The 24,150-nt window shown below is 35.7% G+C and overlaps 3 protein-coding genes across 5 annotated transcripts in view; all 3 read left to right on the top strand.

Moving 5' to 3' along the window:
- LOC126978658 (uncharacterized) overlaps positions 1-24,150 on the top strand; it is a 243,488-nt gene that overhangs the window by 68,177 nt on the left and 151,161 nt on the right. The gene's annotated exons all lie outside the window — the stretch shown is intronic.
- LOC126978669 (neurocalcin homolog) overlaps positions 3,385-24,150 on the top strand; it is a 139,377-nt gene continuing 118,611 nt past the window's right edge. Inside the window, exon 1 of one of the 3 annotated variants that reach the window (XM_050827665.1) lies at positions 3,385-3,502. The gene's annotated coding sequence lies outside the window, so the exon portion shown is untranslated. Of the gene's footprint in view, positions 3,539-24,150 lie in introns of all 3 variants that reach the window. The other 2 variants (XM_050827666.1, XM_050827664.1) reach the window with 2 other exon arrangements.
- The window catches only part of LOC126978670 (neuronal calcium sensor 2), a 124,303-nt gene continuing 103,958 nt past the window's right edge, over positions 3,806-24,150 (top strand). The window contains exon 1 of the mRNA XM_050827668.1: positions 3,806-3,956. The gene's annotated coding sequence lies outside the window, so the exon portion shown is untranslated. The remainder of the gene's footprint in view (positions 3,957-24,150) is intronic.

Here is a 24,150-nt window from a genome sequence, read left to right as displayed (position 1 = left end):
TACTGGTATCACCTTTCTGCTCCATAAATCGGGTAGTACCATGGTACCTAGAATTTCGACCAATAACATGCTCAACCACAATCTATAAGCTCCTTCCATCCATATTAACATCAAAATTAAATAAACATTCTTATGAAAAAAAATTTTAGACCCTGCTAAAAATGGCATGGCCCTCCTCATTGACATGGCTGTTAACCAACAGGTTCGCCGAAATAAGAAGAACCTCTCTGCCGCTTGGATTGATTATAAGAAGGCCTATGATTCCGTGCCTGTATGTGGTTGAGACGAGTACTGGAACTTAACAAGACCTGACTCAGACCGAGCATGACGCTCTAGATATAAAGGTCCGAAAACTACTGACGCCATACCGGTTGCACATCCACGCTGATCTTTGATGAGATTACACATCCTACGGAAATGTGGAACTACTGTAGCCCTAACCACCGGCGGAATTGTCGTGAACCAACGCCGGTGGGACTTTATTTTTTATATCAATATTTGTAATATTGTATTTTTTTTTAAATATGTTATATATACATGTAGAAAATAAGATGAAATTATAATAAAGAGTATAATAATAATAAGTCATCGTAAGTACGCGCAGCGGCCTCTACAGAGAGGCTATCCATTAAAAACTCACAGGGAGCAGAGACGCACGCGCGAGCTTTGTTCGTCAGCTACACCACCACTCCAACCGATCATTTAAAAATGGAGAAACTATAAAGAACAAATCATAGTAAATCTTAAGTACAGTCATTGCAAATGAAAATTATTTTAAGCTTCCTGAAGACACTGAATCTAATTCTCATTGAAAGTAGAGACGTAAGAATCGTATTTTTGCTATGGAAAAGGAGCACAAACCAGCGTACGGGTAACCTTGTGTTAAGTGATCACCGCCACCTACATTCTCCTGCAACACCAGAGGAATCACAAGAGCGTTGCCGGTCTTTAAGGAAAGTGTACGCGCTCACTCCACAGCTTTGTAGTACTTGGAACCGAAGAAAGCTCCTTGAAAACCGCACTGTGGAGGACCGCCACACATCCAGATGATGGGGATGATATCCTAACTTGTGGCGTGTCGTGCGAAGGTAGAATTCGGCGGCAGAAATCAGGTTAAATAGCTCTTCGGAACTCTCCCCGTGATAAATGCGGTAGAAGACACACAATGAAGCGACATCTCTACGTAACGCCAAGTGATACAGCCGTTCAGAGAGCACTGGGTCCCTGTCAATTCGAGCTGCTCTACGTTGCCGGCTTGAAGTATTGCCGAGCTCTATTAATGACGCCCAGTTTCTTTGAAGCCAATTTGGCTTTGCCCTCCAAATGGCCACGGAATTTGCAATCACTCGAGATTTCGAGATCCAGTATTCCAATACTAGGCGAGGCTTTAAGGAAAGTGTTGTCGTAGAGCGGTGATACGACAAATGGGGTTTTTTGTGGTAAACGCGCAAACTTGAGTCTTCTTGGGGTTCAATTGCCCCAATTAACCCATTCCACGACCTTCTCAAGAGAGGACACGATAGAAGACACAAGTTTCTCCCGGAACTGGTCGACGACTGGCGGCATCGCCCGTGCTGTCGTCTGCATAGCAATGTATGTTAGAGGTGTCCAACATATCATTGGTATGCAGAAGAAACAATGTGGGAGATAGCACACAACCTTGGGGCACTCCAGTGTTCACGGGCTTGGGGTTCGAGCAATAACCATCGACAACGACTGGTATACTGCGCCCAGTGAAGAAGCTGGAGGTCCACTTGCATACAATAGGCCTGTATTTGCCAAACTCCGACTGTCTCCTTTTTTTGGATCGGATGGACAGGGGCTGACTTCCATGAGTCAGGGACTACTCCTTTTGAATAAGTATGCCGGAACAAACGCGTTAGCACCGGCGTCAACATAGGGGCACACGTTCTCAGGACGATTGGCGAAATGCCATCGGGCCCGATCGTCTACTTGACGTCCAAAGAAAACAGAGCTCGCCGAACAGTTTTCTGTCTGAACTGTACTTCAGGGATAATTTAAGTTAACCGCGCAGTAAAATATGATGCTTTAGCTACCTTAATTTTTAAGGTAGCTAAAGGTTTTAAGGTAGGTAAGGACGTATTCAGGTACAAAGGTAATTTGAAAGCAGCCGTCTTGCCTCCATCATGCAATCCCTCTTTTAAATGATTAAGTATTATTATATAGTACTGTTTTATTTAATAATTTTATCATCGAAAGGCGTAGGTGTTAAAGGTATTTCAATTATATAGGTACCTACACAAAAAATACCACTACGGTCGAACTTCATAAGTCTTTAATCCAACATTTTAAACCCAATTTCTCCCCCTTAGAAGGGTTTTTGTAAAATCTTTTCTTAGCTGATACCTACTTACCTACTCTCTAAAAAGACCTACCAAAGTATAATTTACCAATACTTGATATTCCCATACAATTTCAAAATGACGTGTAGGTACAGAATATCATTATTTATAGCGAGTAACTTAAATTACGATTTTGAGCGGTCTAACTTCAAAAACAAAGGACTTTCATACAACCTTCGATCCCCCCTTTCACCCCCTTAGGGGATTAGTTTCTCAAATCCGTTTCTTAGCTGACACCTACGTCCAAGAAAGAACCTACCTTCTCAATTCCAAGTTTGTAGGATTTGTAGTTTCTGAGATTTCGTGATGAGTCAATTACCGGTGGAAATCTCTTATATGTATATATAGAAGATAATCTTACCGATGATAAGTCAAACCATCTTTTTTGAGTCGTTAATGTATTATTGAAGCACACTTAGGCTTGTTGATTGACACACGACTTGGGAGAAAATTGTGGTTACATCGTCTTTAAGCACACTTTTGCCGTTCAGTTATCAGACTGCCAATATGTCCATATATATAGAACGTCATTGTGTGTGACTGTGAATAAATATCCTAGCTAAAGCTAAACATTAAAAAATACTTTTTAATTTTGAATTAAATGTTGGTGTTAGAAAGGTTAGCTGCGGATGCATATTATTATCAACGACACCGCTCCTCTGCGATAGGTGGTCCAAAAACGATATTTTACCTTTTTAGTATCTAGACTCTGCATTGTTACAATGTTATCGAGCGTCGTACAAAATGTTTAGTATAAATTTCGCGGTACATCGTCCAATGAAAACATTCGCCAATTCTACACGGTGTAGAAAGTGCAGGTCCGAAAAGTCTTTATATTTACCGTCAGTAATATACAATCAGATAGAGTGCGAAAATATTTTGTTTATTTTTTGGGATACTCAAACCTATTAATATTGTTTAAATTTGAAGAAGAACTTTTAATAAATTTTACGCGTTTTTTGGTAATAATATGTATGTTTATTTTCAACGCTGGTATCATTTTCGGTATTTTTGCAAATATGGCGCAGGTTGCTACAGATAAGCTGTAGACGTTTTTAATTAAGTTGTATTAATTAAAATACAATAAGCAAGAACATTAATACAATATCGAATAGAATTGGAAAATAATATATTGTGTGGTAAAGCGTTCTAAGTGAATTGTGTTTTATCGATATGTAGGTTTAATAACAAGTCCACAGTCAAATATGATAATACAGTTTTCCTCATTTCAGTTCTATGAATTTATTAAAAAAAACATTTATCTGCTTACAATTCATTACCTGCGTCTTTCTTTAATTATTCAGCATTAATTATATAAATAGTTTTGTCAATACTTCTATAGGATAATTTAAAATTTGTACTTACACTAGTGAGAGAATTGTTTATAATTTTAGCATCTAAAATATTTATATTAAGTATTGTTTGTATCAATTTTTTTAATAAACTATCAATTATTGTATATGTTATGCATAAATTGTATGTACTTTAATATAAGGTATGATGTTATAATAGTTTATTAGGACTGAAAAAAGACTCTTAGTGCCTATTGTGCTCACGAATTCGTTCCTGCCGCTGAAAATGCCGAATATTCTGGTGAGTGCTTATAATTACTTCCTTTTTCTTTGGTATAATTCTGTTTGTTATTAGATAGTCACATGTTTTTCCCTCTCAGCAGAATGAGTTATTGTTCATTTATAACTAGAATGAATATTTTCATCAGCTTTTAAGGTAATAACAAATATAAATGTAGGAAATCACTTGGCAGATCTTATTCCTCTAGGTGACACATTGTAGTGCCACACAGAATTTTTTCATTTTTTAAGAATCCTGAGTGGCACTGCATTGTAATGGACAGAGTGTATCAATTACAATCGGCTGAACATACTGAACCTCTAGTCCCTTATAGTCATAAAAAAATACTGAATTTGTCTCTTGTTACATTTTAGAAATGGGTTATCAATATTTTAAGTAAAAAAAATATATTAAAGATATACACAGTAATTAAGAGGTAAAGAAGAAAAGGAAATACCTACTCTAATGCTTAGTTTATAACTGAATTGAATGTACAAATTTATAGAGAAAATGTGAATGGAGGAAAGATTATATTAATTTGTAGGGTCAACAAATGTGTATATTCTACATTCATATCAGGATGTTCTTTCTGTTAAGAGGCAAAGAGCCAAATCTTGATTTGAAAAAACTTGTTTGAAAGAATTAGAGTGGAAGAAGCAAAGGCAGTATTGTCTACTTGCTCTATTTAGTATATACCGGATATGTCTCTTGGCAAAATTAATCTTCGACCATGGAACAGAACCTTAGATCTCAAGCAAGTACTTGACTTATTATTATTTGATTATTTTAAAACAAATAAGCTGATACCTACAACTTCACAGGTTCTGTGTACTCACATAACTGAGTACCTACATACTTATAAAAACTTGAATAACTTTATATTAGATAAACATATAGCAATAGTCATTGATGAATTGAAATGAAGATAAGGGCCAAGTGTCTTAGGAATAAAACTTAGAAGATTAATTTAAATCTATTCAGTAGTTTATCCATGATGTGCACACAAACGAAAAACTATCATGAGCAAAGCGGGTTAAATTTCTTCAACTTTTGGTGGAAATTGACCCTAATATTTTTCAAAAAGATTACATAGTGTATTATATTATTATTATTATTATTATTATTATATTATTACATATTGGACTAATGGACTCCATTGCCATTGATAAGGATCAATCTTTGCAAATAAATGTATGACTAAAAACAAAACTAAATACCAAATTTTATGCTTTATTATTATTATAAATCTTACTCTTTTTTTGTTGATATTCTATTGAGGATAAATCATGTCATATAATGCAGTAAGCATTTCAGTTAACGGAAACCATTTTGAGCAATTTATTAGTTAGGCAAATGTGAGATATGAAAAACAATTTAGAATTTTTCTATTTGCTTATCATTTTAAGTAATACACATCTTTCCAAAGCTGGATCCTTTTCAGCAACAGAGTACATATAATAAAATAGGAAATAAATAGTGTTATTAATTATTAAGTCATATGTAAATAATAAAAAAAAAATTATAGATAATAATGTAATAATTTTTAATAATAAATATAAATCTGGATGTAATTTTTTTGAAAATCATTAGGGTTGATTTCCATCCAAATTTTTATATGTGAGGATATATAATACCTATCTGGACTTAGTCCAATTGTGAAAAGGTAGAAAAACATTTAAGTCATTCTCTTTCACATGAGCCTCTTGCCCTCTTAAATATACAGATAAAATTCATCTAATATGTTACTTATTTCATCAATTTAATTTGGTACTGAATGTAGTTTACTCTAAAGTCTAGTAATAATATACTTAACAATCTTTAGAATTTAATATACAGGATCTTTATAAAATAAAATTCATATAATATCAATTACCAATGACATACGGAAGACAAATGTGGTTGCTAACTATGGGCCTTATGAGGAAGCTCTCTGTTGCTCGGCGGGCAATGGAGAGGGATATGCTCAGAGTTTCCTTTTGAGATTGAATCAGAAATGAGGAGATCCATAGCAGAACCAATGTCACCGACATAGCTCAAATTATTGTGAAACTGAAGTGGTAGATGTGGGGGAGTAAGGTCCTTGAATAGTGACCACATACCAGAAGGCGTAGTGTTGGTAGACCCCCGACAAGATGGACCGACAATCTGTTAAAGATCACTGGAGTAGGTTGGATGAGTTGGAGATGGCTGAAATAATGATGATGAGGTGAAATACTTTGCTTTAGCATCCCTGACGGAGGTGGTCAAAGTCCTTGTAGTTTATGTGGTAGCTGGTGTAGTAAAAGACCATGCCTAGATGTGAGTTTCCGCCATGGGAAAATGATTTTAAACAATAATTTTCCTCCCATTGCAAACACTTAATATGTGATAGAAGTTACATTATGTTATTAACAAAAAACTAATTGCTACCTTTTTTATCTAAATTTGTTAATAATTATTGGATTTTTATATAAATACATACATTTGATACTTTGTTGACAATCCTTTCAGGCTAAATTTGGTATTAGGTATAGGGAGTTTAAAATGTAACCCCTTGCTGTTTTTAACAGAGTGTTGTGAATGTTTCATATATTATAGTAATAGTAAAATTCTGAATCTGATGTTTTAAAATTGAGGATAAAAATGGCTGTGGTACTCGGTGATAATGTACAATTATTTTTGGGATTTTTTAAATTGGTTATGTATACTTAGAATTTATTTAATACAAAGAAATATGCATAATACGAATCTTTTCTCATCATACTTAATACCTACTCATCACATCGATTTGAGAATGGTTTAGATTCACAATGGAACTACCTGCTAAATGGCCGGAGAGATTTTGATGATTTTTTTTAGAGTGTTCCAGTGAATTTGAGATTGGTTATAATTCTCAATACAGTCCATATATAATTCTCCTGCATATGTTAGTGATCTCCAATTTTTCAAACATAACATGTGGGTACAGGACAATGTCTATCTGTGTAAAAAAGAATGTGTGTATATTCACCTAAGACTCGAGAACTGTTAGCCAAATTGATATGATACTTACCACACATAATATTATGAAGGACATCACCTCTCAACAAATATAGTTACGGTAGTGTAGGAGTAGTAGAGTAGGTGGCAGTAATTCTTATCTTTTGAACCATATAGTTCGAATTGATATAAAATTTTGTATAGATTTAATACACATATATGGCAGCATTCAATACCAACTTATATATTTACACTGGTAAATGCGGACGATGTCGCGGATAACAGCTAGTAACTTATAAAATATTTAATAATGGCCACAGATTATTCCATCGGTATAATACAGTAAAATTGCATATTGTAATCATTTCTATATTATTCAGCATGACTGAGAACACGCTTTGAGATGTAAAATTAAATCAAAAGTCAGTAACGCTTGAAATCACTGGAGATGCAACTTCGTAATAAATCACGATGACATAAATAGGAGCGCCTTATTGTATTAACATAAAATGTTGCGAAAGTTGTTTTGGAATCATAAACCAATTAGATTCAGATAGAATCACTTAACCCCATTGTGGCTAATATGAACATTGTTTATACGAAGCCACTGTATATTTATGCGATTTGAATTTCGAAGCATTATCATACACAAAATTGTCCATTTTATTACGTTTACATATTTGAGCGATTGAAGCTATGTTAAAAGTTATTAAATATCTATGGATACAGCTCAGAAATTAGTTTATTCTAGAAAAAGAGAGTACTTATGAATATTACATGCGTGGTCAGATCAGACTAATATAAGGTCTAGTACTTCTCCACGCGACTTCGTTAGTATTAGGCTTTCTCCAGAAAACTAGTTAAAAGCCTTCTTTCTCTTACACTCGCCTCGCTACACATATTCATTCTCTTTCGTTCCAAAGAACATTGTTATATTGAACACGAAGAGAATTTGCACGTATAACGACTGTAGAAGGTTGTACAAAAGACTCTGAACAGCGTAATCTTGACGCTGTTCGAGCAATGCACGAATCTACGAGCCAGCATATTTGCTCTTACCGACAACGCCCTCCGTTCTCTCTCGATTTCCGTATCGTCCCTGAGGTCGGAAATGAACATATGACCAAGATATTTAAACGTAGATACTCTTTCCAACGCTGTACCATTGAGCATTATAGGTGGTACTTTATTTGGTGTTTTACCCCCGGCCTCAAAGACCATCACTTTACGTTTTTTAGCATTATGGGTAAGACCATGTCCTCCCACATAAGCTTCACATATGGCCATCAGTTGTCTGAGACCACAAATAGACGCACTCAACAGCACCATGTCGGCGTAGCTTATATTATTGACACAAGTTCCGTCTATGAAACAGCCGACCCTGGTGCTACTGAGCTCGCCAATCAAACCATTCACATATAGGTTAAAGAGCTCAATCCTCCCTGCCTCACCCCGCACTCCAATCCATATGGATGTGACAAGACTCCTGCCCATCTGACATGGCTGACCTATCCCATTTTTCGCCATAAAATATCGTATGAAATGCCTTCGACAAGTCAAGAAAATAGGCATAAACTGGAGTCTTGCGCTTAGTATAGTGTGTGACAGCATGCTTAACACACAGTATAGCACTCTATGTAGACAATCCAGGTCGAAATCCAAACTGGTTGTCATGAGGCTTTATAAACTTATTTAACTGCATATTAAGTATGCTGTCGAGCACCTTAGAGATGACCGTAGCCAATGAAATTGGCCTATAGTTGTTTTTATCAGCCAGTTCACTGGTATGGTTTTTTACAATAGGCACAACTATTGTACGTATCATCTCGTCCGGCATAAAACTATGACTCACACAAAAGCTGTACAGCATTGACAAAACCCTGGGAAGATGTGGCATGGCGTATTGAAGATGCTCAATGCTCAGTCCATCATGGCCTGAAGATTTTCCCTTCGTCATATGTTTGATGGTATGTGCAACTTCTTTACACTTTGTAATTGATACCCATTTCCATGTTGGACTCAAGATTGAGCACCGATTCAGAAGTCCCCCGTAGCGACTTAACACGAAAGTGGTCCATAAATATATCAGATATAGTTTCAGGCTCACACACGCCACCAACGCTCACAGGGAGAGACGGCTTACTGTTCATTCTATTGGTATTCTTCCAAAACCCGCGAAATTTATTTTTCGAATGGTGCGAAGCTAGAATATCCATTTTAATTTGCTCCTGACGGTTTTGACACCATTTTGAACGAGATTTGATAATTGTTCTAGCCTCGCACATTACGCTATAAACATATCCTGAGGTCAGCTTCCCATATCTACCACAGCGACCACCGAAACTTTTTCATTACATCCCCGTGCGCTTCGGCTACATGCTTATTCCAGCCTATACTCAGATATTTAGGTACGTCAAAACGTAAATGTCCCATGATGCAAGTCTTATACGAATCGGTTGTTTGCCCAAATCATATACGTGTTGACCAATTAGTATAAAGCTCGATATCGCCTGTAATTTATAACAGACTATATCGATCTCTGCTCTGCTTTTTGTGAAAATGTATCTTTTATATTTAAAATATGTACAATATCTTAATATTCTAATGCATTTTAAATATAACGCGACACATTAACATCCCCAACAGTCATTTTACGTTAATTACAAACCCTACATAACGCTCTATGTTTGAGTGAGATTAATACAAAATAGCCTTGAACTTTGAAAGTTGCAGGGGAACGTTAAATTGTGTGCTATAAATTTCACGCTGTTCACTCTAGTTATTGCAACTTATGTATTTGCAAACGAAAAGGGTAGGCGTTGAAATTTTCTACATTAAATAAAATTCGCATTGAAAACTTTGCTGCTAACTTAATTTATTTATTACTATGTACATAGCCCTTACACCAACTTCAAAGTAGGGGATATCATTAATATTATATAATAATGAATATCATGAAAAAATCTATAAGAAGAACAATAACTTATTAATTAAGAGACATATTAAGAGCTCGCAGTATGAATTATGCACTGACGATAAAATGTAGAATATATTTCAATGATGACGACGGTCACATGGTTGCAGAAAAGTACTCGAATGACGACCACGTACCGGAAGACGCAGTGTCAGTAGGCCCCCCACAAGATGGCCCGAAGATTTGGTCAAGATCGCCGGAATACGTTGCAGGAGGGCAGCGCAGGACCGATCGTCGCGGAGATCTTTGAGGGAGGCCTTTGTCTAGTAGTGGACGTCTTCCGGCTGTTGATGATGATGAGTTTATTTCAATGAGGCATTTATTACTTTGCAGACGGAAAGACTATTGTTTGAAGTTAAGTCTATGCTGTTCAGTATGGTTAAGTCTTGAAAAAGTGCCGGATAAATTTAATTCAGGGTTGATTCCTAAAGGCACAGGTTTGTGAGTTTACTCATAAAAAGTATTCCTTTGCTGGATCTCCTCGACTCGGAATACTTGGCGTCTTTATAAGGAGCGACATTCAATGCCACGGTCGATTGAAAGAAAAGGCCACTTCTAAAAAGCTTGGTAAGGCGTGACTTCAGGTATTTCACCTCAACCAGCCTGGAACTATATAAAGCCCGAATTAGACGTTCAATGAAGTTCTGCCCTCACCCCTATTTTACCACCTTCACATATACACGTGCACAATCTCAAACGCTAATTAAAAGCGTCGAATATCTTGACTGGAAGTAATCAAAAATGAAAAGGTATTTCTTCTAAAATTTCTTCCCATAGGCGATCCTTGGAACCATGCACTATTCGTTAAAATCTTCGTTCCAATAGCATGCGAATTGTAATGTGCTACGTGCAAACGTGTAAATTAATAATCACAATAGGTAGACTTTTTGACACAAGTTCACCTGGTAAACCCTAAAATGTAAGAAATTGTTTTGTATTAGGTACTCATGCGGGAAAAGTAGTATCATGGCGCTTGCCGTTGCAGTTGAAATAGAGCCGTTTGCCCATTTTAAAATTACGCGTGAGTTTTTTCGTAAATGAAACTGTTGTTTGTTTGCGAAAAGTTTACTTGTCGCACGCAAATTATACTTGGCGCACACTTTAGACAAAATTGCTAAAATAAATAAAATAATAAAAAAAAAAACACAATCGAAATATTAAGACCGAATTGAGGTTGACGCGTCTGAAAGTTTAATTTAATAAATAAGGACCCACATAAATCGTCGGATTTGTGACACAAAAACGTATTCAAGCGAATGACCGCTTCGTGGACAATCGACAACTTGTCGCATGCACTATATACTATTGTTACATTATTTCTATTAAATAAAAAATAGTATTAAATACACTTATCAGGCAGTAATAATAAATTACGAGCATTCTGTGGCTCTGCATTTTAATACTATATACAGACAGACTGTACTTTCCAAATGAAAATACATTATTATTTTAATATGCCATTGCAACCTAAAATTAGGCATTTGTGTTATTGTAATTGTTACTGATGCTTAACATCCTGTGTTTCAAGGGGACATATGGACTGCAATGTCGACCAGAATATTGTGTTTTTAAAAAAAATATTAGTGTGACATTTAATTATTTTTATAAGTTATGAAAGACGCTTATGAGAAACAAAGTTTTATTTTACGATCCTAAATATTATCATATAATTAATATTGTAACATCGCAAAAATTCGCTAGACGTTAAATAAAAATTTCGTCAAATAGTTTTTCATTAGTTAAATTTATTATCCAAGGCACAATCGTCCAAACACACAACGAATATTAAAAACGACTACTAAGCTAGTAGTCAATTATAAAATTCGTTTTCGTATTTCCACGTAATTTAAATGCCTCCTACTCTTGACGTTTTGTGTCATCTCGTGAGCGTGCTGAAGTAGGCGGCTGTTAAAATTGTATACGTTGTGAAGATAATGGCATTTTTATGAGCATTCTGCCTAACACCTCAGCTGATAAAAGTGCTACGTATATTTTGTCGTTAGCATCATAAAGAGTCAAGTTGGGGTTTCCGTTGGCGTCGTATTATATGACAAGCTTTCATCTCAAACTGTTGTGTCCGTGAAAATTTATTTTAGTAGTCGCTTTTCTTTGTAATTTGATGTACGTTTGATATATTTCAATTCAGTTCAAACTTCATTCTAATCTATTAATGCTTTCTTTTATTACTTATATTGTATGTACACTGTTGTACAGGTTCTATTTTTGCTGTGATGTGTAGCAAAAATACTTGCTCGACTCCTCGTTGTTTTTTATATCTGTCAAGGATTATATCCAAATAGTCCATGACAAAGATAGATATAGCATTGCGCATTAAGCGTCATTATTGTAAGGGCCACTCTACCATTCAGACTATTAAAAACTGCGTATAAATGACACTACAATACGTATCGTAACCGTATGCGTAAGTAAGGGAAATAAGAATTATGTGATCAAGTGTTTGATTGCCTTCAATTGCAGTTTGCACGGCTCATCTTCTGTTCATCATTGTTGTACTAGAAACTCGTAGAAAAAAATGGAATCAGTAGGTACTTACCCCCTTATTCACAATGGTCCGCTAACTTTAAACAGCCGCTTAGGAGTGTTTTTTCTCATTCTGACTTAGGTCAATAGAAGAAGACAGTGTGAGAATTAGCAATGCTTTAAGTTAGCAGACTATTATGAATAAGGGGGTTAGTGTATCATCGATATATTGCGCGGGCCTTTCTAACAATTTATATACTTACAAATAATACATCTATCAAGCGTATCTATTAGTGAAGATAATAAAAGAGTAGATGTTATCGTTTTCATTTGTCTGACGACTTATTTATGTCATTACATAGTAATCAACAGCCAATAACTTACAATAGTTAGGTGCGAAGTGTTATTGTGTGGCTGTCGGTGAAATACTATTGGTGGCTATAATCATAAATTTATTTTCAAATAGTAGCGTCACATGACTATGTCATTGTATTTCACTCTATAAAAATGAATTTTTCAATACAGTTGTCAAACATGGCGTGCTTTCAGAGGCAATAATGATTCGAAAATTAACTTTTTTGAGTGGGTGTTTTCTTTTGCGATCTAGACTTCCGATTACGAGCTCAATTTATTTTTAGCTCATTACTTTTGCAGTGTAGTTTTAAAGGTCTTGTAGGTACGTATGTAGTCCTTTTTTAACTTTATAATTGAAAGTTTTTTAGATAAAGGGCTTCCAATTTAGCTTTATTTTATAATTAATATAATTTTAAATAACGGCGTTTACACAAAACAAATTAATAATCAATATCACTACTATCTAAAACTCTCATTTTTTATGAGTATTTTTGTATGCATTCGATTAATTTATTGTTTTATTGTAAAAATAACATTCACTTGTATTTTTTATCATTTATATTAATGTTTTTAAGATTTTAAAATAAATAAAAATCCATTTTGTAAGTACCCATCGCATATGTACTTGAAGTATAACTTAAAGTACCTAACCTGCGGTATATGCTAGCAATACAGTCACAGATTTATAATTTTTATTTCCAAAGCTTTGTCTTTAAGTTTCAGCCAAGAAAGTCAAAATTGAGAGTAGGTCTCTCTCACACCCATAGAAAGAAGATGAAAACTCTTCTATCTAAACAAATATTTTGGCGTTGACTCTTGAAGGCAGTTAACATAAATATCATATTAACATAAGGCTAGTATTAAGACACAATTAAGACCATAATATATTTTTGCTTTGTAACGTTGCTGTTTTAAAAGAAAACTTTGATATTTAATTTAACAGAGAAACAGGTGTTTAGAATTATTGACGTGGCTTCATCGAAGTTTGGTTTTGTTTAGTGACCGCAAAAAACAACACACTCCATACAAAAATGGGACATGTATATTGTAAGTCAATTTAAAAAGTTTAGTAGCAAAGAGTTTTCATGCACAGAATAAAATCGAATAGATTTTATACGAGGAAAAATGTAGCCCGTTCCCTTTAGCATTGAATTCTGCACAATTGTTTAAAATGGTTGTTCATTATATTTAATAACGTGTTTAAATTTTATTATTTTCCCGTCAACAATTGTCAAAAATCACCAGTGGGATGCCCCTTTGCACAGGAAGCCGGCTAGATTATGGGTATACATGGCCATAACGGCGCCGTGAAGCAGTAATGTTGTAAACATTGCTGTGTTTCAGTCTGAAGGGCGCCATAGCTAGTGAAATTACTGAGTAAATGAGACTTAACATCTTATGTCTCAAGGTGACGAGCGCAATTGTAGTGCCGCTCAGAATTTTTGGGTATTTCAATAATCCTGCACTGCATTGAAATGGGCAGGGCGTATCAATTACCATCTGCTGAACGTCCTGCTCGTCTCGTACCATATTTTCATTAAAAAAAAAAACAATCGAACTAAAATAGAATCGAATGGAAAAACCCCTCCCTTTCGGCTCGTGCTTGCTAATTAGATCGTCGTTTGCGAAATCTACCTTTCACCCTTGTACCATTTGTACTATTGATTATTATCAGTATTGTATAACACATCACTTATGTATCTAGACACATCACTTATGTAAACTGTCAGATACAATATATGGTAAGTTGCGGTGTCGCTCACGTCCGCGTCGGTCACTGTATTTTGCAAGTCGATCACGTATTGCATTTTGTTTTGTGCTACAATAATAACTCCTTGTATTGAAACATTAATTATTTTATTATACGCGTGAGTAGCATTACGTAAGCCGACAGTGAACATCACGTCAGCCGTTGCTGTATGCTCAACCGCGCCCCTCCTTTTCGAACTGTTAGGAATAAAATGACATCACACATTTAATTTATACCAAAATATATGTACGATGCGGAAATCGAGATTCCGTTTCTTGGGTTCCTTCCGAGCGCTTTTACCAACTGAAAGTTTCTCATGCACCCCATCTTAAAGACTGCCAGTGCTGCTCATCGCCTCTGGTATTGTGGATGTCCATCGTCCGCTGGATTTAATACTTTCTATAAAATGTGCACGCTCGGACGGAACCCGAGGGGCGTGGACTCGATTCCAGCATCATCCATAAATTTTGGTACTTTAATACTAAAAGGCTTCATAACATACATAATAGCTTATCTGATGAAGTCCCAGCCACAGTTCAGGCATTATCTATAAATAAATTTTAGGTTTTATTATAAAACGGCTCTGTCGTAAATCCTACTACTCCACAGCTGAATATCTAAGTGATCCGACAGCCTGGGACTAGATTATGATTTTTTTATAGCAATAGCAATGACAAGATAATATTGTATATTTCATTAAAAAAAAGAGCTCAAAAAAAGAATGCTTAGAGAGTGTCTTGCGTCCCTTCTTCTTTCTCCGAGCGCCATTTGTTTTCGAAGCGGTAGTAGTGTCTAGTATATTAGAAATGACATCAAAAAGAATTCTAAAGGAATCAATTTTGAGAAAGTAAATGCCTTTTATGCCTTTTTAATTTGTACATTTAATCCCAGAAGCGAGGGATATCACTTGAAAATAACAAACTGTTTACAACTATACTACATTTTCTCTTTACAAGCTTTTTGAAGCACGTAGATGAAAAGGAATGGACGATCCAATCCTAAAAGGAAACGACAAGAAACTTGGAGGCGTTCATTAATAATTATCAAACTCTGTGACAGCGAACGACATTTAAATACAGCGCATTGTAAATAATGTGTAATTGCCACGCTATACGCTTACGCTTTTAGTGTAACGCATAATCTTAGTGTAATCGTGGCGGAGCTTCAAACTTTGGCATTGCACGTCGTAAACTGTCTATGCTAAATACTAGAATGTGAACTGCGATGCTAGTTATGCGCGGTTATTTGCAAATATTATTAGCGTTCAGGTTTTCGTTTCGAGTAAGTTTTAAATAGGGCGATGCAATATTGAATTGGTATGTTCGATAATAATGAAATCACAGAGATAGTTTTAGTTGTTGGTTGCGCTGGGCTGGCCTGGGTCCAGTGGGTATGGGCGGCGTGACTCGCTCGTGACGCCGCATATTTTTAACGTAGCAGCTCAGACACGATTCTGTGCCAAATGTAAAGTTCACTAACATACGTTTTGGCAAGTGCTTCTATTTACGATCGACGTACATGCCGCGCTCGACCTGTTCCTGGATCCGTTTAGGAAGCGACGCCAGGTGTAAGACGCCGAGTGATATTGTCTCTATGTCATAATTTATGACTATCAACATTTATATGTGTCAAGTTGTAGATGTATATATTGAACAACTCGTGATGAGGGCAATTGAATGTTAATTTTTCCTTTTTCTTAAACTAGTGGCGCTTTTGACGCCCGCTACGTTGGTGGTCTCCACATTGTTATGAGTCGGTGAAAAGCGCCGTACTTTTCGACCCGGTGCTGAGTCTTACTTAAAAAATACCATCCTTGATTATGGAACACGGTGTTAGAAAGGGGCTTAACCACCTTCTCAAGAATCGTACCTTGATACAGAAAATTCACAAAAATATGGCTCAGAAGGATTATTAATATGGCTCAATTAACTTTACCAGTGGAAGGCTCCTTTGCAGATCCCGGCTAGATTATGGAAACACAGCGCCATTTTCTGCCGTGAAGCAGTAATGTATAAGCATTATTGTGCTTCGGTCTGATTCTATCTGCGATCGCCCTTTTCCCCTGTACGACTTTAATAGTTGTTTTGATTTCATCACGCTATTAATTTTTAATTTTCATTAAGTATGGATCAGTGCTTGACTTATGCGCTCCAAGTCCTAAGTCATCTTTTAGAATGCGGGACGTGGTTCTAGTTGCATTTATATCATGAGAAAAATCTTTTGCTTTCGGATAGGTCTACTTTGAATATTTTCATTTAATGCTTTGATAACTTATGGACGAATAATACATGGAAGACCAGACCTACCAATGTCCCGGTACACTAACGACTAATACTCAAGTGGAGGGAGTGTTTTAAAATTTATTAAATCATTTATTTTATTCGTAACTAAAAATTCTAAAGAATGTTTAAAAATTATTTGTTTGTGATAAGCTAATAGCCGCGCATCGCCTGCGTACACACATAACTGAGAGAACACACACGTAATACTTTTAAAAATCGTTGTTTTTTAACAACTTTAATGACTTTGTTTTAAATGAAAATATTGCAATATTTTCTTAGATTAGGGTCAAATGTTTAAGGAATAAAACTTAGAACACTTAATTGAAATCTATTCACTAGGTTTTCCGTGATGCGCGAACAAATGCGCGGGCAGACGGACGGACTTTCGATTATTTTGCTAGTCTGAACATCTTATTTTGTGAAAAAAACTTCAATTGCAACTTGGTTTCATTGCTCCACACAATTGCTTTTATTCGGTTATGTCATGTTCAAAATATTAGCTGCTTACAAAACACCGCTAGCAAGCTTAGGGGGTGACGAACCAGTGCAGTGCGGTGCACCTGGCTGTCATGAAAATACAAATTATTCCTATAGGTACTGTGCTTATATTTTATGTCGAATACATTATACATACTCGATCTTAAATTTGTGGTATTCTGTTTTATTCTAGTGTTAGAGAATTGTATATATTTATACACATTCCGTAGCTACTATTTAAGTGTAATGTTGTTCTGGGACAGTGGTTATAAACTAGTATATCCGATACTCGGATGGACTGAAGATTTAATTAAACAGCCTTTTTAATAAACATTTATTGATATTAAAATAGTAGTGAATTGTGACGTCAATACGCTTGCATATATATTTACGAAAGACAAGCGTATCTAACAGTAAAATGACCCAATTCTAGTTTGTTGAAGGTTGTTGCTGTGACTCAGTTTGAGATGGATTAGCTGTACAATAGCTTCAATCTTATCATATCCGGCCTTTCCGGTTCTCCGGTTCACGTGTTGATTAAGTTTTCTTTTCAAGAAGTCCAAGCTTTGCATTTGTATTTTTTTCATTTAGAATATCTACTAGGCCGTTAACATTTTGCTACTATTACCTAATCAAATTAAAGAGCTCTTTGTTGATTTCACAAGTAAATAAGTAGGCAACAACCCACTTAAGAGGTCAAGGATGCAGACAAACAAATAATACCTTTCCGACGGCATCAAAGAGAAACCTGACCAGACTACCCAGAGTATTATAACTGGCTACTGCCCCTTAAACAAGCATCTATTTACCATAGGTGTAACGGACAGTCATTTATGCAGGGGACGCATGGAGGCAGACGAAATGCCACTAAATGTGCTTAAAGAGTGCAAGAGCGTGACCGAACAACGGGCACAAATTCTCCAATATCGCTGTAGTCCAAAAAAGATGCTATCTTTCTGGGACGGCCTGAGCTGTTTGCTGTAAGAAGTTTAACTGACGCGCACAATAGCCCAATTAAGATGCTAAATGCGCAAACAGCCCATTGTAACTAAGTTGACATTAAAATGTCATGTTATGAAATGAGCTTAACTCGTTATCTCAAGAACCTCATTATATACTAATGACTCATACAATTGTCTACATATAATTACTTGTCGTGTCTGCCTGATTGATTTTTAAACGCATTTTGCACAATGTTTCCTATAACACTGTAATTAAGAACGTAGTTCGCTTTTGGAAATTTTCCCTTTAAGGGAATAGAATAATGGATGAATATCCACATTCTTGCTTCTGGTTAGAAATACATGTACACATAAAATATCGGCATATTATTATAATTATTATGAGAATGAAAGTTAGAGACAATTTATCAATTTTGAAGGAACTCGCGATGTTTTGAATAGTAAAATATGTAAATAGTAGTTGTCTTTTGTTGAATGCTAGTTGTGCTGATCGAATTTTTTTTTTCACCACTGATGAATATCGATATATGACTGCTTATTGCCCTTCAGACATATATGGTGGCTAAGAATTATATCGGCTTATTCGGGTAAAGCATTGTTTTAGGGTATCTAGAGTAGATTTACAGAGTGTAGCCAACACGAACCCTATTTGTAAGACTCCGCTGTCTATCCGTCCGTCCCAAAGTGCGCTCACTTGTGTGGGCTATGACTAACATAAAACCGTAACCTTACAAATAAACTTGGTATAAAGCTATACCTGTGAATAAAGCAAGTCATTTTGCTTATGATTCGGTTTCTTCGGACGTATAACGTCCCGTGTCCCGTGATTATTTGCAAGGCTGCTTGACATTCGGTAAACTTCAAAATTATCATTGCATTGACCGTGTTGTCTTAGTGGTCTATTCTCAGGTGTTAACTTGTATCAAGTTTATTTCTAAGGCTGTTATAGTTTTGCAGCTGAAATTTTAATAGTGTGAAAAAAATCTGTAGGTATACGGACAAGCTTATGATATTGATTGTCAGAGATCTACGCTGTCCAAACTCTATTGTAACAAGTAGCAACTTTCAAACATTAAATTTCCGTAGCGTTGCGGGCCTCTACGTTACGTCCCATATCGTAAGGACTTCTACAGTTTGTGGCGTGACATGCGAAAGTAAATTCGGCGGCAGGAATCAGGTCAAACAGCGCTTCGGAACAGTCCCCGTGATAAATGCGTTAGAAGTAAGAAGACACAATGAAGCGTACGTTCGCAACGCAAAGTGATCTATCCGTTCACCATCAGCTTCCTCTAATAAGATAAATTTGCCTTTTGACATGGAATGAAAGAGACCTTTCGTTCGCTTTTGCTCTCTGTATCGTTTCCGTGAAGCATTGAATTAATTTATAAAACAATCAGTCTAATGGAATTGGAATAAATAGTGTCGGCATGCAATTAGTTGAACGTAATTATAATATGAATAGTAATGATCTGTTTGCCTGCTTTGACCTAGATTTGGTTAAACATAGAGGGGAATTATGATGACACTAAATATAATATTTACTTTACATATACGATCTTTTAAGTATAAAACTATTTAGTGAATGAATGTAATAAATTAATTAATATTATTTCAATATGTTGTACATGATTTCTAAATTATCGAGTAACTAGCTGACCCGACACACGTTGTTCTGTTAATAATAAAAAAAAAAAACTCTTGCGGATGGAATTTTGTAAAATTCTTGGCTGACCTCTACTCGATGAAAGGATGGCATTTCGTAAAATCCGTATTCTTAGCTGATCTCTACTCGACGTAAGGAATATTCCTACCAAATTTCAAGTCTCTACGCCTTATGGTTCCAGAGATATCGTGATGAGTGACTATATAAGTGGAAATCTCTTATATGTATATATATAGATGTGGGGAATACTGGTAGTTTTTAGACTAGCCATATCTAATAAAATTATTTAACAATTAATAACTATAAGTATTTGAAAAAGGAGCACTACGAGATTTCTATTCACATTATGGCATCGTTTTGATGTTTTTATGGTGGCAGTGCGATAAGGGAAATCGATTAAAATTCGCGCCAAGTGTTATACCAGAGACTTTAATTAGCGCTTAGTGATGAAGCTTCATCGTGTAGCTCTGTGCATTCCTGGTTCAGTGAATTCAAACGTGTATGTGGCTCTTTTGGTCACGATGTTACCCGTTTGCCCGGGTAGTGCTGCTACTATTATTCATATCCGAACCATATATTCATACCATTGATACAACTGATTGAAACTAATAATAAAATTTATTTTTATGAAATTCGTGCTTTTTTTGGTGTATGATGAAAAAAAAAATATAGGGACGACACTCATTGGCTGTATAAAGCAAATATGTTAATGAAAAAAATGGGAAAGCTATCGAAATTTTGCCTATATAAGTTCATAACACAATGATTTAAAAAAAAAGCAAGTGTGTGAATAGTATACAAAGCGCTTATCTATCCACATTTGTACAAATAAAGAAAAAAAAAACCAAAACCTTATATGCCTTGAAATGGTTTAAATTATCAAGCTCAGCTCGCCATGTAGAATTAGGAATAAATGTAGAAATTTGCCGTAGCCTTACAATGTGCGGTTCTTACTGTATGCATGTTTTTTTTAAAATTATAATTGTTGCAAATACAGAGTATATTAATTCAACTACATTGTAACTATAGGTCATAATTCGACCATAATTTATGTATTTTTTAATGATAATATAACGTTGATGAGGTTTATTGTTTATTAAAAACAGATCAAAATGACCTCTGTAATCGTTTAATACTTAATTATTATCTGACATTTATTTCACATTGCGACTCTTGTTTAACATTGTTAACAATAATGTAAACAATGATTGTATTATTTAATTATATTTATTAATTTGTTATAAATGTAACAACGTTATACGATATAGCTTTCTGCACTGTGTTCCTATGTGAACTTTAACTTTGCCAAATCTCATGCGCTCAATATAAAGAGGTTGTACCGACTTACTGCACCAAGTAGGGTTAATTTTGTTGCCCAATAACAATAATGTAGGTACTTATTATTTTAAGTTTTAAATTATCGACTAAAGTAATCAAACGTGCTGTGATTTGACATGAGTTTGAAATAGTAGTAATTACAGTAGTGCGATTGCTTATTTTAACTTACGAGTAGATTACTGTCACCGTTTAATGATAAGATCTTATCTATCCATAGTTATAGTACCATGCTATCTGTCAATAAGTTATTGATAATAGATTTGTCTACGTCTAGTAAGTTAAATTGAGGATAGATAGGTTATTGTAAAGGGCCGGACATTTTCCTCACCGTCCGTATTCACTGACAAGTTATTTTAATACATTTGTCGTAGTGTGACCACCACGTGCATGTTTTATATTCTATTTCAGTATTTTTGTAATCGATAAATATACACATTACACGTGCTCTTGATTCTCTTGTTGTCATTAGCGTATTTTGTTCCCTCGTTGGACATTAATAGAAATATTAAATACTCGAGATATAGAGACTTTAATATGGTGTTGGTGTACATGTTGGAAGGTTTTGGATGTTATACTTACTTTGACTCGTTCCAATATTTTAGTATCTTTTATTTTACTCACTTATGTATTGTAAATGTAAATGAAACAATGACTCGTAAGAACTTTAAGAAATTAAAGGCATTTCATTACGTGGTTAATTATACTAATTATTTTGGAAAAATGATGCTGTTCACGGAAAATGATAATCAAATGGTCGGCTGTCGGTCATACTAGTTCTTATCCAAAAAAATAATCAGATTCGGAGTTCTATATATTATCTCAATACAAATCACATTCCAACAGTTAAGAGTTTGAAACAAACTAAAGATGCAACCGTGAGAATAAGTAGTTTCATTGATACCAACTAGATGGCGTTGATATAAAAATGGCTTGCAGTACGTCGACGTAACTGTCTGTTTTTAAAAAAGCTCCATCTGTCGATGTCCATGAGGACTATTATTATAATATTTTTGTCTCTGCATAGATGGCGCTACCTAGCTTTTACGCCATAACAAATGCAGCAATTCTAAACTCAAAAATAAAGATTGCTGATGCTTTTTTATTTGTTTGTTTATTTGTAATGGCTTAACTCTTTAAGAAACAGATTTTTTAAAAGGCTTTCATCCATAGAATCTCTCACTGTCATCGAGAACAAATCCTCTGTTTTAAGTGTATTTGTAAAAAACTTCTAGTCACAAGTTGGTTTGTAACAAAAGAGTGTTTTTACTTCAAATATTATCAGATTCAATCTGAGTAAAGCCAAGGCAAGTGACTAGTATAATACCAAGCCTGATATTCTCCGAGTTTCTAATGCTATCTCTTCAATGGCACATAGGACTCTTCTAATGTGTGACAAAATAAGAATAATCAAAGTTTAGCAAATTTCGCTGTCTACTTTCCAAACCTTATAGGTACAACATGTTACAAAATACCCCCTAAAAATATAATTAGTTATCAAAGCCTGTCATGTCAGGGAACCAGATTATTAAACGAAAACGCCTACGTACTTACCTATTTCACCTCATCATTGTCTACTTTAATCGTTTTTCTATTTTCCATCTCGAAAAAAAAACAAAATCATAAATGTTTGGCTACCTCAAAACAAGGATGTCATTATACTCAGGTACTGGCTTCAAGAAATGTCAAGTTGGAAAAATGAAGTGATGTGAAGGACAGTGTATTTCTCCGATTGCCCAACGGTAGCCGTGAATCGAGATGGAACAGCGTGTTGGATTGGTTTTCGCATCAATAACACCGCTGATGATGCGAAATGTCACACAAGCCATATCCCGACGAGCGAGGTTGAAAAAGGCGTAGCATACTTTGAGCAGTTTCAGATTTTTTTTTTTATGGAATAGGAGGACAAAAGAGCGTACGGGTCAGTGTTGTTAAGTGATCACCGCCGCCCACAATCTCTTGCAACACCAGAGGAATCACAGGAGCGTTGCCGGCCTTTAAGGAAGGTGTACGCGCTTTTTTTGAAGGTACCCATGTCGTATCGTCCCGGAAACACCGCACAAGGAAGCTTATTCCACAGCTTTGTAGTACGTGGAAGAAAGCTCCTTGAAAACCGCACTGTGGAGGACCGACACACATCCAGATAGTGAGGATGATATCCTAACTTGTGGCGTGTTGTGCGAAGGTGGAATTCGGCGGCAGGAATCAGGTTAAACAGCTCTTCGGAACACTCCCCACGATAAATGCGGTAGAAAACACACAATGAAGCGACGTCTCTACGCAACGCCAAGTGATCCAGCCGTTCACAGAGCACTGGGTCCCCGACAATTCGAGCTACTCTGCGTTGCACGCGGTCAAATGGATCGAGCTGATACTGGGGTGCGCCAGACCAGAGATGACAGCAATACTCCATGTGTGGCCGGACCTGCGCCTTGTAGAGCGCTACTATGTGGGCTGGCTTGAAGTTGCCGTGCTTTATTAATGACGCCCAGTTTCTTTGAAGCCAATTTGGCTTTGCCATCCAGATGACCACGAAATTGGCAATCGCTCGAGATTTCGAGACCCAGTATTCCGATACTAGGCGAGGCTTTGAGGGAAGTGTTGTCGAAGAGCGGTGATACGACAAATGGGGCCTTTTTAGTGACTTTTTGACTTTTATTATGAAATTAGGTCTTTTAAAATTTTTGATCCACGAATTAGTAGATATCCAAGTACTTTCTGTGTAATTTACTACTTAATTTTACTGAAATAGAGTTTGCACATCAGTGGATTTTTTTTTTGGGGTATGTTGGGGTTTTTTCTTGGGGGCGCGTTACTACGGTTCTTTAAATGTTGTGAATGGACTGCTGTCGGCTTTACGGTTAATTTTGTAACACCCTGTATAAATGCAGTGGAAGTTTTAAATATATGCGCGTTAATTAGTATTCTATTGCTGCGTTAGACTGAAGTATTTAAAGTCAATATTAACTGTTGAAATAA

Source organism: Leptidea sinapis, chromosome Z (genome assembly GCF_905404315.1).
Source record: "Leptidea sinapis chromosome Z, ilLepSina1.1, whole genome shotgun sequence".
In the NCBI taxonomy this organism is placed as follows: Eukaryota; Metazoa; Arthropoda; class Insecta; order Lepidoptera; family Pieridae; genus Leptidea; species Leptidea sinapis.
The sequence above is the reverse complement of the archived record's forward strand: the minus strand, read 5'-3'. Positions and strand labels throughout refer to the sequence as shown.